Source organism: Trichechus manatus, unplaced genomic scaffold (genome assembly GCF_000243295.1).
Source record: "Trichechus manatus latirostris isolate Lorelei unplaced genomic scaffold, TriManLat1.0 scaffold00026, whole genome shotgun sequence".
NCBI lineage: Eukaryota > Metazoa > Chordata > Mammalia > Sirenia > Trichechidae > Trichechus > Trichechus manatus.
Genome location: NW_004443962.1, coordinates 6,732,689 through 6,749,985, shown reverse-complemented (window position 1 = coordinate 6,749,985; position 17,297 = coordinate 6,732,689).

Sequence of the window (17,297 nt, the reverse complement as noted above, 5' to 3'; positions counted from 1 at the left end):
TCCTATGTGTTGGAAATCCTAACCTATGATGTTAATGAGGCAGGATTAGAGGCAGTCATGTTAATGAGCTAGGATTCAATCTACAGGATTAGGTTGTATTTTGAGTCAATCTCTTCTGAGTTATCAAAGAGAGAAGGGAGCAGAGAGGAGGAGGACTTCACATCACCAAGAATGAAGTGCTAGGAGCAGAGTATATCCTTTGTACCCGGGGCCCGTTTGATGAGAAGCTCCTACACCAGGGGAACATTGATGACAATGACCTACCCCCAGAACCAACAGAAAGAGAAAGCCTTCACCTGGAGCTGGCACTCTGAAGTCAGAGTTCTAGCCTCCTAGGCTGTAAGTCTCTTTGTTAAAGCCATCCACTTGTGGTATTTCTGTTATAGCAGCACTAGATAACTAAGCCAACAGGTAAACATCTTTTTGGTATTCTTTGCTTTCAGCCAAGATTCCTCTGACATCAGCAATGATATCCCTAGTTCCATGTCCCTTCTGGCAGTTACCTGTTGATATACTGCTGCAACTGTTTTTTAATTATCTTCAGCAAAATTTTACTTGCATGTGATATTAATGATACTGTTGGATAATTTCTGCGTTCTGTTGGATCACTTGTCTTTGGAATAGGGACAAATATGGATCTCTTCCAGTTGGTTGGCCAGGTAGTTGTCTTCCAAATTTCTTGACATAGACGAGTGAGAATGGTTGCATGACTTGAAGAATGTAATCAATGTCATTGAATTGTACATGTAGAAATTGTTGAATTGTATATTTTTCTGTGTATATTCTCAACAATAACAAAAATAAAATAAATTATATTAAAAAAACAACATGAATTTTGGCATCAGCCTTCAAACCCTGGCTCTGCCAGTTAGTGTGTGTGATCTTGGGCAAGATACTTACCTCTCGTTTAGCCTTAGTTTTCTCATTGTGAAATAGAAATAAGATGGAATAAGAAATGTATAGGAAGCATTTAGCACAGGGCCTAGCACCTAGTAAGCGCTAAGCAAATGCTGGTTATTTTTATTTTCTCTGTCTAACCCCGATGTGAAGGGGAGGGAAGGGTGATTTATTTCCCTGAAGTACAAGAGACCTGCTTTCCCAAGGACCTGCAACCTCAAGAGAACAGGCCACAGAGAAACTGGAGGTGGGGGAGCTAGGAGCAGGGCTCGTCCATCAGAGGAAGACAGAACAGGGAGGAAAGTAGCCAGAAAAAAGGAAGGAAGGAAGGGGAGGAGAAAGAGAGAGAGGAAGAGAAACAAAGAAGAAAACTGAGAAATCAGAATGTTCACATTCACAGAATATTTTACTACTCTGGTGAAACACAGTTTCAGTTAACCAGGAACCAGCTCAGTGGTTAAGTGCTCGGCTGCTAAAGGAAAGATGGGCAGTTTGAACCCACCAGCCAAGCTTCGCCCTGCAGGAAAAAGATGTGGCAGTTTTTGTAAGGATAACAGCCTTGGAAACCCTATGGGGCAGTTCTACTCTGCCCTATAGGGTTGCTACGAGTTCAACTCAATGGCATCAGTTGTTTTTTTGGTTTTGGGGAGAGGAAGCAGGCCCCCCTCCTCCCAGCCTCCTGCTTAGGCAGAAATCCTGTAGCAATTTCTCACCCTAATTGGGTAATTCAGCAGAAGGGTTCCGGGATAGCAACATTTCACTGAAACACTCCCCTGCCAACCTCAAAGCTTGTTGTGAGAGTAAAAGAAATAGACATATTCCGTGCTTTTATTTAAGAGGAAGAAGGGGCAGGGAGAAGAAAGGCAGGAGGAGCTGCTGTGCCCAGATTTTGATAAAATGAAAAATTTTCCCCCATTCTTTGCCTCTCCCCACACTTCCTCCCTGAGTCCCTATTGAATTTAAAAGTAGTTCACTCAAATACCCAGGAGACAGTAAAATTAGATCTTAAAACTATATTATAAAACGAGAACACATATTCCTTCAAATTGATGTGCCTGTCTTGCCATTTTAGACTCATTTGGCTAGTGGTAGGCAGTGGGTTGCTCATAGAAGCCCATAAAAATGCAAACTCAACTGGAGTCACTTGGCCCTTCTGTCACCAAGTGGAGAATGCTAGGAGTTTCCATGGGAAAAGAAAGAAAAGCAACTAATATTAGTGTGAAATCACATGGGGGTGAATTCGGGGAGTGCTCAATGGGTATCCATTCTGGGGCAGCTTTCAAAATGGCATGCGAACTTATTATTCCCATCAAATTTGTCAGTGGGCAGGAGAATACTGATTTACTTGAAAGAATATGTGCCAATAATCACTTTTTTGAAAAACCTGCAGCCCATCACCAAAAAAATCCAACACTTGGGCAGCATTTTTCAATATGTGCTCCATACGATATTGTGGGTTATTAATAGGTGTTAGCTGATTTAAAATTTTTGAGAAATACTGATTTTTTTAAATTAGATTGGTTTCTTCATTGCAGAACTTCTTAGAATATTTTTTGTGCTAATGTGCACGAAGAATCTTCATAAGGTGCAAAATGTCCCAAAATTATTTGACCACATTGCTCCGTTTCAATAGAATGTCTCCCAGGAGTAGTGTTCACACAAATTAAAGATTGAGATACCTTTAGAAAGCAAATCAAACTCTTATGTGGAAATCTATCCAGCTTAAATTTACCTTATTCTGCAAGTTTTAGCATCATTTTCCTCTCCCCCCACCCCAAACACACACCTTACTCCCCATTTGTCCTCCTACACGGCTTGGAATTCCCACCATGAGAAGAACTCCCCTGGGTGATGACAGGACAGAGGCCTAGGATGTACCCACAAAGTCCCTGGCAAGGAAGAAATTACAGCTTTGTAAGCCTAAGCATTGAAAAGATGTTAGTGTTTCCCATATATAATTGAAAATAAAAAGAATACTGTCCCATAAAATAAATGAAAGCGAGCCCAACAAAGTTCTGATTTCCCCCATGAAAGACTGCTTGGAAATGTTATATATGAAACTCAAAATATTTTGGGGGCTTGGGTGCTTTAAGGAGCCCTGATGACACAGGGGTTAAGTGCTACGGCTGTTAACCAAAACATCAGTAGTTCAAATCTACCAGCTGCTCCTTGGAAACCCTATGGGGCAGTTCTACTCTGTCCTATAGGGTCGCTATGAGTCGGAATCAACTCGACGGCAACAGGTTTGGTTTTTTGGTTTTTGGGGTGCTTTAGTGGTGTGCTAAGCAGCCACTTAGCCTGCTCTTTGGGTAACCCAGCACTAGCCCCTAGAGAAATGCCTTCCTGCCTGGGAGAGGAGGAGATCCTGAGGACCCCTTGCGGCTCGACCCTAGTACCGACTGGATGTAGCTCACCCTGTTCACTGCTAGCCTCTTTTCCAGCTGTGAGAGAGACTCAGGATGGTGAAGTAGTGGAAAACTTCTAACAGGAAGGGAGCTAGGGCCACCAGCCATTCAGGACAGGCCCAAGGCAGAGGGGAATTCAGATCACAGTGGGTTGGCAGAGTGGGGTGGCTATTAAAAAAAAAAAAAACACTCACACACATGTTGTCTGTTTGAGAATTTTACCTCTTTTTAGTCTTTTTTTCCCCCCCAGGAGACTGAGTAACTGCTACTGTGGGTTCTACACTTGCAGGTCTCTTGTTTCATGCGGGGCTATGTTTGCATTTACATGAAGTCTTTACTGTCAATCTTAGACAACACAACGGGAAGTATCTCATTCATATAAACCTTACTCCCACTCCAGACTATGAGCTCCTCAAGGGCAGATTACTAGATCCCCAGCACCTAACAGGGAAATCCCCGTGGTGCAGTGGTTAAGTGCTACAGCTGCTAACCAAAAGATTGGCAGTTCAAATCTACCAGGCAGTCCTTGGAAGCTCTATGGGGCAGTTCTGCTCTGTCCTGTAGGGTTGCTATGAGTTGGAATTGACTTGATGGCAATGGGTTTTGTTAACACCTAACACAGAGCCTGGCACAGAATAGGCACTCTGTAAGTGCTTGTGCAATGGGGACCTTTCAGATGGCAAAGTATGCATTTCCTCTTCCTGCCCTGACATCTCCCCACAGCACTCAGGCCAGGAGTCTGCATTCAACAGGCCTCCAGATGGATGTTATTTTCTGGCCTGACTCTGTGGGGCCTTGTTTTTGCCGCCCTTTTATATTCAGCTCCAGCAGCCCCAGCGCCAATTATAATGGTGGCATTTGCGATACAGTCACTCACACAGGGCTAGAAGATCAAGTCCTCTCATCTTCTCTTGAAGTAGCCACTAACCCTCCAGGGAGGGTAATTATATTTTTCTAAATATCAAATGAGTAGAGTAGAATTTCTAAAAGGAAAACAAGCTGCTTGCAGTCCAGTGGAAGCTGGAAGATGGTTGATTGAGTCAAGTTAATTGTTAGGGCAAGGAACAAAGAGATAAGGTCAACTGATTGACGATGTGGAAAGTAACTTTCTACAATAAGTTTATTGGAAAGGAGCTAGAGGTTTGGTAACTTATATAATCAGTAAGAAAGAAATAAGATTACCAAGTAGAATGAGAATAGATTAAGTCAGATTTATCCAAAGTCTGTCTGCACGGAGTCTAAACATGACATACAGTAAAACCTGCAAAAGCTGGAAGCTGTGTAACACAGAAACCTGTCAGAGAAGGAAAACTTAAATATTTTCCACAAATAGAGAGTGATAGAAAAGTGGTAAGACTGCACCCTGTCAAAGGTGGAAAACTTGTGAGACCGAGAAAAACAAGACAGTCAGTCAAGTTCCAGCCCTCATAGGTTTCCCTGTATCAACAGAGTTATGGCTTCTCCTTTCCTAGGGGAGTTTAGGATAAAGAAAAACCCCATCTCCTTGAACTGGAATAAGTTCTGTCTATAGGAAAGCAGATAAGGTGATCTCAGATTTTCAAAGCCTATGACTGTTATTTCGTATTTCTTCTCTGAAGTCTTTGCTGTAGTCATTACTTGAACAGATTTTATTGCACATGGATTATGTGCCAACTCTGTCAGATATTTTCAATCACTTCATATGCATGCAAAAGCTGGACAATGAATAAGGAAGACTGAAGAAGAATTGATGCCTTGAATTATGGTGTTGGCAAAGAATATTGAATATACCATGGACTGCCAGAAGAACAAACAAATCTGTCCTGAGAGTATAGTCAGAATGCTCCTTAGAAGAAGGGATGGTGAGGTTTGTCTCACGTACTTTGGACATGTTATCAGGAGGGACCAGTCCCTGGAGAAGGACATCATGCTTGATTAAGTAAAGTGTCAGCAAAAGAGAGGAAGATCCTCAGCGAGATGGATTGACACAGTGACTGCAACAATGGGCTCAAACATAGCAACAATTGTGAGGATGGTGCATGGCTGGGCCGTGTTTCCTTCTATTGCATCTAGGTCGCTATGAGTTGGAACCGACTTGAGGGCAGCTAACAACGTCAAAACCACTCTGCCAGGTGCAAAGAATACATCATAAATAAGACACAGTCCCTGCCTTCATCCCCTGCATAGACATAGAGCAGGGAAGCCAGATATTAAATAAGAATTAAAAATAAGAGTGATAAATGTCAAGATATATATTATATGGAGCCCATGGAGAAATGGTGGTGGTGGTTGTTTACCCAATCTAGTGATCAGGGAAGGCCTCCTTGAGAAAAGAGGTATTTAAGCTGATATGAGTTAAAGGCAGAGTGAGGCAATGTTCTGGGTAGGGGGAAGAACATGTCCAAAGATTAGAGAGAAAGAGTATGAGAGAAATTTAAAGAAGGACAGGGTAGCCAGAACACAGAGTTCAAAAGGACTTCACAGAAGAGGAGTGTAGGGAGGTAGAGATAAGGGTCAGATGCCAGGCCAAGAGATTTAGACTTTCTTCTAAGAGCAAGAAAGCCATTGAATGGTTCTAAGCAGAGGAATTAATCACATGATGAGATCTGGGTTGTTTCACATAGAATGACGTTATTTCCAGACCCACCTTTCATCAGTGGCGGCACTAGGGTTGGTGTCACCCAGGGCAGTGACTCATGGTGTCACCCCTACCCCCACAGACCTCTTCCTGTACCAGACCATACAGAATCCTTACTAATGTTTTTTGTATTAACATTACCCATAAATCGTAATTCCCATATATCGCTCCTTCTTTTCCTTTAATCACTACTTCATTCTCAAAAAGTTATTGATATAAGTTCACAAATACTAATTACCACAATACTGTAGCTAAAACACCAGAAAACTTGACAAAACCAGCAACTATAAAAACACCAGGGCAGCTACCAAAAACAACATCCCTTGTGCTTATAGGGGAGCTGACGAAACCACGTGATTCGAAGCGTCACTGTAATTGGGTAATAACAACAGATCTGACCCGAGCACGTTAGAAGGTTCAAAAGGTAAATTAGCACAGAGATTTAGCCTTGTAGGTATATTGATATATGTAAGCAGGCTTATGGAAAATGTTTCTATTGTTATAACGAACTACAGGGATATTTTTATAGACAGTCATTTTGGTGTCACCCCCTCTGACAGTGTCACCTGGTCCAGTCCGCACCTCCTGTGCCCCCCAGTGATGTCACTGGCTTCTATCTGGGTCTAAGTACACCCTTGCCCTGAATTAGGTTCTTGGAAGATTTATTTTGTTTTTCACATTGCTGGATTTCAAGGAAGAAGACGACACTGGCTCCACTGCCAATTGTTGCAAGCCCTAAGATACTAACAGAATCTTCCAGCAAGGAAGCCTTCTTCCCTTGGTCACTGTAAGAGAAGTAAGTAATGAGTCTGTACAGGATCTGTTTGCATTTCTCTTCAGTTTCTTGACTCTTGTTTGTACAAAAAGAGGTATATGAATTCTCTGCTGGTTGTTCCCTCCATTTCCTTCCACCATTGTTACATGCTTTAAAGCGGATTTGGGCAACCATACAGTCTTGTGAAAAGTTGTTCAATGCAATAGACATGGCATAAAGGGACATTCTGCTCCTTCCTTCCATCTTTGGAAGAAATTTAGAGTTCATCACAGGCTATTCTTTCTATGGTAATTACAGTTGTTCACGTTTATAACAATTCAAGCCATAGTCCCTTCACCTACAACAAAATCTATTTTAGCTCTTCTGAACCATTCCAAATGCTTTAGAATTTAACTCATTAAATCTTAAACCAATTTCTTGTATGTTCTGGGAAGAGACTAGATGAAGGCATTTAACGTAGACCACAGTCCAATATAATCAACTCATCTCCAAGAAGCATAACAGAGAAACAGTGTCCTTGGCCGTGCACTGCGACTGATTCTGTGTGCTTTCGATTCTGGGTAGCCTGAAGCAACAATTTCCTCATTGCTTTTGGCAAGTTAAGTTACCCTTTGTTAGTGCAGTGCTGTTGGCAGGCCTAGCTGCTAATTACACAGAGTATCTGGTCAGGCTGCTAGAGGCCAAGGTCAGTCAGTCCTCTAATTTCCAGTCTTCACCTTCCCACCCCCAGGCCTGAGCTCTCCACACTTCTATGCCCCTTTCTGATGGTATCATGCTCCCAATTTCATGCTCAGTTTTTAATCGAGATTTTAAAAGCCGAATGTGGTAGGGGCTTTGCTAGTTGGAAAAAGGCAAAGAAAATGTCACAATCATAATTGCCACATCTCTTGCTATTTAGAAGACAATCTGTGATGACTCTCTGCTGGGTGGAAGGTAACAGAGTTTGAGCCTTTTAGTAGGCAAGGGTCACAGACACAAATGCTGAACAGAGTCAGGTAAATGAATGCAGGGAGAGGTGAGGACATAGGGTAAAGGAGGGTACATGTCCCATCTACAGAGATAACCATTATTCCACTCCAACAAATTGCTGCTGGGAAGGCCCAATGAACCCAAGTCTTCTGATTTTCCAAGAGAAGCCAGAAATCTGGGCTTTAATTGAAAGCTCTCAGGTTTTAAATGTTTGCAGCTATTTCAAAGTTTTTGAAAGTATACTAAGAACACGAGGAAAGTATCAGCCCAAGAGACAGAAAGGGCCACATAAACCAGACGCCATCAGCCTGAGACCAGAAGAACTAGATGGTACCCGGCTACCACCAATGACCGCCCTGACAGGGAACACAACAGAGAGTCCCTGATGGAGCAGGAGAAAGGTGGGGTACAGAACTCAGATTCTAGTAAGAGGACCAGACTTAATGGTCTGAGATTGGAGGAACCCCGGAAAGCACAGCCCCCGGATTCTCTATCAGCCCAGAACTAAAGCAATTTCCGAGGCCAACTCTTCAGACAGGGATTGGACTGGACTGTGGGACATAAAGTGATGCTCGTGAGGAGTGTACTGCTTAGCTCAAGTAGATACAAGAGACTAAACAGGCAGCTTCTGTCTGGAGGTGAGATGGGAAGGCAGAGAGGGTTAGGAGCTGGTTGAATGGACATGGGGAAGCAGGGGTGGAAAGGAGGAGTGTGTCGTCACAGTATGGGGAGAGCAATTACGGTCACCTAACAATGTATGTATAAATTTTTGTATGGGAGACTAACTTGAAATGTAAACTTCATTTAAACTACAACAATAAACAAATAAAAAATTAAAAATAATTTTTTTTGAAAGTATCACGGGATCCAGGGAGCGCTGGTGGTGCAGTGGTCGAGCTCTCTGCTGCTAATCAAAAGGTTGGCAGTTCGAACCCACCAGCCGCTCTGTGGGAAAAAGATGTGGCAGTCTGCTTCTGCAAAGATTTACAGCCACGGAAGCCCTGCGGGGCAGGTCCACTCTGTCCTATACGGTTGCTATGAGTCAGAATCGACTCAACAGCAACAGGTGTGGTTTGGTTTTATTGTGGGGACCAAAACAAGAATGTTTGCAATCAGATTCAACCCATATATAGGTCACCAGTTTGAAATCTCTGGTCTAGAGTCTGTTCTATTTGCAAAATCAGCAACCAGAGAAAAAGCCTCATTTTTCTGAGAGGGACTGATGGAAGTAAAGTATAAGGCTTGGCATTTTTGGAAAGAGGGTTTCATAAACAAAACCTTCCACTCCTATTCTCCCAGCCATATGTGAGGACAAAGGAGAGGTGAAAATAGCAGATGACCTATCCTCATATACCTTCTGCTAGAATGGTATACAGTCTTCATTCCTCTCTTTTAACGAAACTAGGCAGCCTGGTACAAAGTATTTATTAACATCCATATGTGCCCAACACTGTGGAAGAATCCAAAGAAAACAAGATACCGAAACAGACTGTTAGAGCAAAAAACGGGGCTTGGAGATCAGAGTTCTACTTAGAGACCATCTTATAGATGAAGAAATTCAGACACATAGTGGTCCTATGACATGCCAGGGGGAGAGTCTCTCAGCCTGTTTGAATTGGAAGGGGCCTTGGGGGTAATCTGTTCTACCATTCACCAAGGGGGGCATCTCCCTCTGTAACATTCTTGCCGAATGGCCCAACTGAATTCTACATCTGCATGTCAGATATTCATAATGTTTCAGGACAGAGATCATGTCCCCATAAATCTTTTCTTCTTCTAAATAAAAAAATCCTCAGTTCTAGATAAAATCCTCAATTCCTTCAACCATTTCTTTTAAAACATCTGTCTTAGGCTGGGTTATCCAGAGAAACAAAACTAGTGAAACTATATGTGCGTATACACACACACACACACACACACGCACATATATACAGAAAGAGAGAGAAAGAGACAGAGTTATACATTTATCTCAAGGAAATGGCTCATGTGATTATAGAGGCTGGAAACTCCCAAGTCTGTGGGTCAGGTGTCAGACTGGAGGCTTCTCGTGACTCATGTAGCTGCAGGAGCTGATGACCCCAAGATCAGCAGGTCAAAGAGCAGGGTGCTGGCTCATGGTCTGCAGAGGCTGACAAATCCAAGATCGGCAGGCAATACAGCAGGCTGCTGGCTCTAGTCCCAAGAACTGGAGGTCAGATGATGACAAGTCAGATGCAGGATCCAGAGTGAGCAAAAGCCAGAGAGCTTTGCCAGAACGCCCGCATATATTGAGTGCAGGCCACACCCCCAAGGAAACTCCTCTTACAACTGATTGGCTGATCACATCAGATCATGTCATGGAGGTGATTATATTATATCCCAAAATGGAGGATAACTACATCATTACATAACTGCCAAACTCCTAAGAATCATGGCCCAGACAAGTTGACACACAACCTTAACCATTACAACATCTTACCATATCTCTCAGTCCACATATATTAACCTAGTAAGTCCTTTTCACACGTGCTGTGAAAAGCACTTCTTCCCACCCAGTGGCTGCATACTTGGCTTTTTAATTCCTGTTAACTTTTGTCTTGCTAGATTTTCCCCATTACTCCACCCTGTTGAGCTCTCTTTGGATTCTGATTCTCACATCCTCTCTATTTACTGTCCCCTCTGGCTTCACATCAGCTGCAAATTCATCATCTTGTCACCTACACTCATCCAAGTCATGGGCAAAAATTTTGACCAGGACAGAAACTGAGTTGAGTCTTCCTTCTGGGTTCACATGGATCCAATCAATCAGCACTCTTTGGGGTGGTATATTGTCTCCATTCTCAGCCAATTTATATTTTCCCACCTAATTTGAAAAGATGTTAGGAGAGATTTGGCTGAAATCCTGTGGCTATAGAATTTCTGTGGCCTATGATCGAGTGGATCTGAAGATCTAAAGTGGTCTAAAGGATCACACAACTAGTTAATGGCTGAGCTGAAACAGTGTGGTCTCTGCTGTCTAAAATCTCCCAACCTGTTTGGAGACACAAGAAACATGACCGAAACACAGTCAAAAGGACTGGGATCTTCTCTATCAGTCAAAAGAACAAGGGATGGAAGAAGGGGACCTTTAGGGTAATCTGTGTCCATGATCCAAACTTCAGAAAAGGGTTACGGGTGGATTTAAACCTTTTTGGCTGAACCTGCTTTGAGCATACATCATTTCCCATGACTTTTCTCCCCTGAAAATTGGAGAAAGTGATATTTTCTTTAGTCAAGGGCTAGTAATTATTTGAAAAAGTTTTCCTCAGCCACCACTGCAGAATCGCCTTCCCAAGAAGATTGCTATAGTTGGCATAGACCAGCTCTAAGGCAGATCTGGCAGGAAGCTGGGCAAGATGGCTGTTATAGTACCTACAACCATGTTCCCTTAGCAGCCAGGGCCAAGAAGGAAGAGATTTCATAGCTAAGTGCTACCTGGTTGTAAGTAAAGGAAGTTTCAGCCATATGTCCCCTATCTGTGCTGCGCCATGTTTCATATTATTCGTGTATACCCTAAAAAGTGAGGAAAAGAGAGGTAAAAAACAGATCCACCACTATGTTGTTGTTGTTTTTTAGTAATAGTTTATTAGGTTTTCAGTGAAAGTTTACACAGCAAATTAGGTTCCTGCTTGACAATTTCTACGCAGATTGTTCAGTGACGTTAATTACATTTTTCACGATGTGTCAACATTCTCTTTAATTGCGTTCTGGTTGTTCCGTTTCTAGTACTCTAGTTTCCCTAGCCCTTTATCTACTCACCTTTGCTTTAGAATAATTGTTCACCTTTTGGTCTAATGTAGATGGGGTTTTTTAATAGAGCACCGTACTCGTGGATAATATCCTTTACTTTGTGTGCCAATATAATATTTTGCTAGGAGCAAGGATGAGAAGGCAGGAGGGGACAGGAAAGCTGGTAATGGGGAACACAAGGTCAAGAAGGGGAGAATGTTGACATGTCATGGGGTGACAACCAATGTCACAAAATAATATGTGTATTAATTGTTTAATGAGAAGCTAATTTGCTCTGTAAACCTTCATCTAAAGTACAATAAAATAAAGAAAAAAATATATTATTTTGCTAAAAGTTGACCTCAGGGAATAGTGTCGGTTCTACATCTATGGTTTTAAGACACTTCTTAGGAACCCTCTTTTCTCTCAAGTAAAAGAATATTTTATGTGACTAGTTAAGAGAACAAACCAGAAACCAAACCTGTTGCCATCGAGTCGATTCTGACTCATACTGAATCTGCACATACTATCCTGCTAGATATAAAGTTCTGCAGACAGGTCTAGTCTAGTCCAGTGCTCAAAAGTTCCTATGCCTGTCTTTAGTTCCATCCTTCTGTGACGTTGTAACTTAAATATCACAACTGCCCTGCTGTCCTCATCCTTATTTAAAATCTGAATAAAGAGAGCTGAGCTCAGTTTTTGGTGGGAGACATGGGGGGAGGAGGGTGGGCCTGGAAAATACTCCCTGAAAGTTTTGGAGGCCCTGAGATGAGTCTCCAATGGAGATACTGTGAATTCTCCATCCCTGGAGGACGGTGGAAACCCTGGTGGTGTAATGGTTAAAGAGCTATGGCTGCTAACCAAAAGATCAACAGTTCAAATCCACCAGGCACTCCTTGGAAACTCTACTCTGTCCTATAGGTCGCTATGAGTCGGAATTGACTCGACGGCAATAGGTTTGGTTTTGGAGAACAGTAGGCAGAGAATTAACAGCAATCTGTCAGGGATGGTATTGGTACATGTAGTGGATTAAGTTGTGTCCCCCCCGAATATATGTTGGAATCTTAACCCCTATACCTATGTAGAGGGTCAGCGAAAAAGAGGAAGACCCTCAACAAGATGAATCGACACAGTGGCTGCAACAATGGTCTCAGGCATAAGGATTGTGAGGATAGTGGAGGACCAGGCAGTGTTTCATTCTGTTGTACATGGGGTCGCTATGAGTCGCAACCCACTCGACAGCCCCTAAGAACAACAACAATACCTATGGATGTAATCCTATTTGGAAACAGAGTGTTCTTTTTTACATTAATTAGATCATCTAGTCTTTTAAAAAAGTAATCTTTTTTCCTAAACAATTTATTGAGTCCCTGTACAAGCACATTCATGATTTATCATAAGAAGAAAACTGGAAATAGTCTCAATATCCATTAGTAGGATGTGTTACTTCTGGAAATAGCTTCTATATTATTTGAATTTTTAAGAATGAAAGTGCTTTCGTATTACTTGTGTCAGGTTATAGCTGTAGTTGTCTAAGTAGTCCCCTTTATAACCTTTGTTCTTGTTCTTTATAATCTCTCTCACTGCTTTCTCTGTGATCTATTAAAAATGCAAATATAATCGTGATGCTTCTGAGCTTAAAACTCTGAGGTTTGTTCCTCGTTGTCTACACCTCACATTCCAAGCCCCTCTGTGTGTGACAGCCCTTCAGGATCTGTCCCTGCTCTCTTCTGCAGCCTCCCTGTCCCAGCCCATACCAAGCCCTCCAATCACACATCACTTCTCTAGATCCTCTGAACCTGCCAGTTTCTTCCGCAACTACATGGCCTTGCGCTTGCTCTGCTCTCTGCTTTCAGTAACTTCTTCCTCCTCCTCTCAAATCATATTCATTACTGCCCCTCTCCACCCCCAGAAAATGTTCCAGCATATTAAACCTGTTGCTGTAAAGCCAATTCTGACTCATAGCGACATTGTAGGACAGAGTAGAACTGCCCCATAGGGTTTCCAAGGCTGTAATCTTTACAGAAGCAGACTGCCACATCTTTCTTCCGCAGAGCAGCCGGTGGGTTCAAACTGCCGACCTTTCAGTTAGCGGCCAAGGGCTTAACCACTGTGCCACCGGGGCTTCTTACTTCCAACATGTTGGTGCTGTTGTTGTTAGGTGCCGTCGAGTCGGTTCCGACTCACAGCGACCCCAAGCACAACAGAACGAAGCACTGCCCGGTCCTGCCATCCTCACAATCGTTGTTATGCTTGAACCCATTGTTGCAGCCACTGTGTCAGTCCATCTCGTTGACGGTCTTCCTCTTTTTTCCTGACCCTCTACTTTACCGAGCATGATGTCCAACATGTTAACACCCCTTAATATGTTTCAACAGCCCCTCTGGGCACTTAGCACCCTCTGGACGAAGCTGTCAGTGGTCATGCCTCTATCCTCCCCTAAAATGTGTGTTCTTGGAAGCTGAGAAAGAGTTATGGTCATCTCTGCATCCCTCCACTTAAGCACAGAACCTACAGGGTGTTAAATATTGAATGAAAGAACAAATGAAATAATCTTTTAAGGTTTATATCTACCAGTTCCGGTGATTTTGCTTTAGGCTGGGCTTGATCACTTAGACCATATTTCCCACATAAAAAAATTGGATGGCGGAAGAGAGGTTGCACGCAGAATGTTCAGTCTCAGGCTCAGACCCTTCTAAGGACAACCCCATCCTTGCTCACAGTAATAAAGCCCATCTGTGGGGCTCAGCTTGACTCAGTCTTCCTGTGACACTCGGAACACCTCTGCAAACTCCAGGCTGGGATGTCCTACGTCTTTGGAGAATCAGAATCATCTCAGGATTTGAGCCCATACTCAGTACAGTCGCTCTTCTCATTTGGCTTCTCCCTGGGCGGGCACAGGTATGGGAGCTTATATTGCCAAAACAGTTTTTAAAGATGAAAATATTTCAGATGTGGTGAAAACGAATTTCTACAGGATATCCTGTGAGTCTGCCTTAGGAATAATTGCTGAAGCTGACCAAAGTACTGGCTCCTTCTGTGCCCCCAGCACGTCTGTTACAGCACCTATAAGTGTACTAACCATTTGTCCTCCACCCCACTGGGAAGTAAGCCCCATAAGGCAGGTCGGTTTCTTTTTTATATAATAATTAATGCATATAAAAGCATACATATAACATTCATGTAAGTTATAGAGTATGGTACTATTCCTGGTCTTTCTGTCTCAACTGCATAGAAAAAGCCTAGCGCAATAAATATTTGTTGAATAATGAATGATTCTTCTGTGAATAATTGAACCAGAAAGACCAGCATCTCCCAGATAAAATGCCTACCAGTTATCAGACAGCTAATGGTGTCATTCTGAGTTGAACTGAATCCCCCCTACTAAGTGTATGAGAACCAAACTTTATTCTACTTCCAGACTGATTCTGTCTCTTCTTTACCTTTTGGAAGTTCAGTAATGTGGCTCTTTCATAGAGGTAAGTAGTGGAGATGACATGGTATGGTTGAAATACCTTAGATGAAATTCAGACAACTCTGGGATTGAACCCTGGCTCCACCATGTTATAGTTGTGTGAACCTGGGCAAACTACATAGCATTCCTAAGTCTCCGTTTCCTTATCTATCAAATGGGGATAATAATACTTACCTGCTGGAGTTAGGGAATGAAAATTAAATAATATCTGATGTCAGTTACTTCCTCCCATTCTTTCAGATAAAGAAACCTGGTCTAAGTATTTCTGGACAGAATTCATCTGACCCCTGCTGTAGATGGTGTCTTAGTCATCTAGCGCTGCTATAGCAGAAATACCACAAGTGGATGGTTTTAATGAAGAGAAGTTTATTTCCTTACAGTAAAGCCGGCTAAAAGTCCAAATTCAGGGTGTCAGCTCCAGGGGAAGGCTTCCTCTCTCTCGTCCTTCTCATCAGTGTTCCCCCAGACTAGGAGCTTCTCTGCATAGGGATCCCAGTCCAAAGAGACGCGCTCTGCTCCCGGCACTGCTTTCTTGATGGTGTGAGGTCCCCAACTCTCTGCTTGCTTCCCTTTCCTTTTCATCTCTTGAGAGATAAAAGGTGGTGCAGGCCACATCCCAGGGAAACTCCCTTTACATTGGATCAGGGATGTGACCTGGGTAAAGGTGGTGTTACAATCCCACCCTAATCCTCTTTAACATAAAATTACAATCACAAAATGGAGGACAACCACACAATTCTGGGAATTGTGGCCCAGGCAAATTGGTTTACACATTTCTGGGGGGACATAATTCAAACCATGACAGATGGCATACTGAAAAGTTGCTTAAAAGCTGTATTTACAAAGGGTTCCCATCAGTCTTGAGGTTTCTGCTTCCCTCTTGAACTCTTGTGCCATGTGAAAACTTTCTTCTTATTACCTTCCAGCTGCATCTTTTTTTGGTGGCTTTTTTTTTTTGCTTTTCCCCTGCCTGCCATCTAATTCCTATGCACAGCATCTATGGAGTTTTGTCTTTCACACACACTTGGTCGGTCAGTCACTTTGGTTTTTCCCCTTGATTTAATCCTAGAGACGGATCAATAGATAATTATGGTTCTCTTCCCGGTGGTGTAGTGGTTAAAAGTTCGGCTGCTAACCAAAAGGTTGGCAGTTCAAATCCACCAGGCTCTCCTTGGAAACCCTATGGGGCAGTTCTACTCTGTCCTATAGGGTCGCTATGAGTTGGAATTGACTCGATGGCAATGGATTTGGTTTTGGTTTCCCAAACAGTATTAAAGGAAAGAAAAAAGAAAAGGGAATTCCGCATAGGGTAATTTCTTACAGGTTATCGTAACAGTTGGCCATGGCTTTGCATTCTTTCCTGAAGTACACACTATAGTTCTAGCAGTTCTGTTTGGTTCCGTACAAACAGTCCCCACTCCTGGAATAGGCTATGTATTTCAAACTTCCTTTACAAAGCCAGTATTTAAAACTCACTTTGCCAGTTCTCACAGAAGTGAGGTTACCTTCGGCCATCAACTTCCCATGCATTGCACAAAGGTCTATCTAATCCAAAATGTTGCTAATCTGGTGGGCTAGTCGCCCTGCTCAGTGACTTCCAATAACTCAGAAGCCTTGATTCTGTAAGAGAGGGAGAGAGGCACTCTGTGTTCCAGCTCTGGGTGCCAGAACACAGCTCTCCCCCACAGCCTACTTGGCTAGGCCAGCAGGTTGGGTTAAGGACTGTGCCAGGAAGGGGCTGGGGAGAAAGGCAGATCATCTTGGGCATCAGGAACAATAGTCTGATTCTCTGCCTCAGGACATCTTTCTAGTCCGTTCACTCCCAGGAATTCTGCATAAGGAATAACAGTAATAGTAATGACATTCGTATAGTGTTTTACAGTTTACAAATGACATATTTTCATCTCACTCGTTTCGTTTGGTACTTACGACAACCCTCTTGAATTAGTTACTGCTATCATTTTCATTTAATAGGTAAGAACACTGCAGTTCAGAAAGGACTGCCTTTTCTAAGGCCGATGGGATGGAAGTGGTGTGAAAAGACGTTCAATTGCCACCTGAGCATGGTACCCATAACTAGGTCTCCTCCTGCAACTATTTGTCTATATTTTGTTAATTTAACAAACATAGTGCTTACTAGGTGCCAGCCACAGTTATACGTTTGAAAATATTAATGCATTTAATATGACTCAGTTCATAAGTTAAGGGTTGTCTTTTTTTCTTTTTCTTTTGAAACCTGCGCTTGAGCACTGTGGAATCTTCTTGGAAATGGATTGTTGTTGTTAGGTGCTGTCAAGTCGGTTCCTACTCACAGAGACCCTATGTACCAGAGAACAAAACACTGCCCAGCCCTGCACCGTCTTCATAATTGTTGCTTTGTTTGAGCCCCTTGTTGCAGCCACTGTGCAGTCC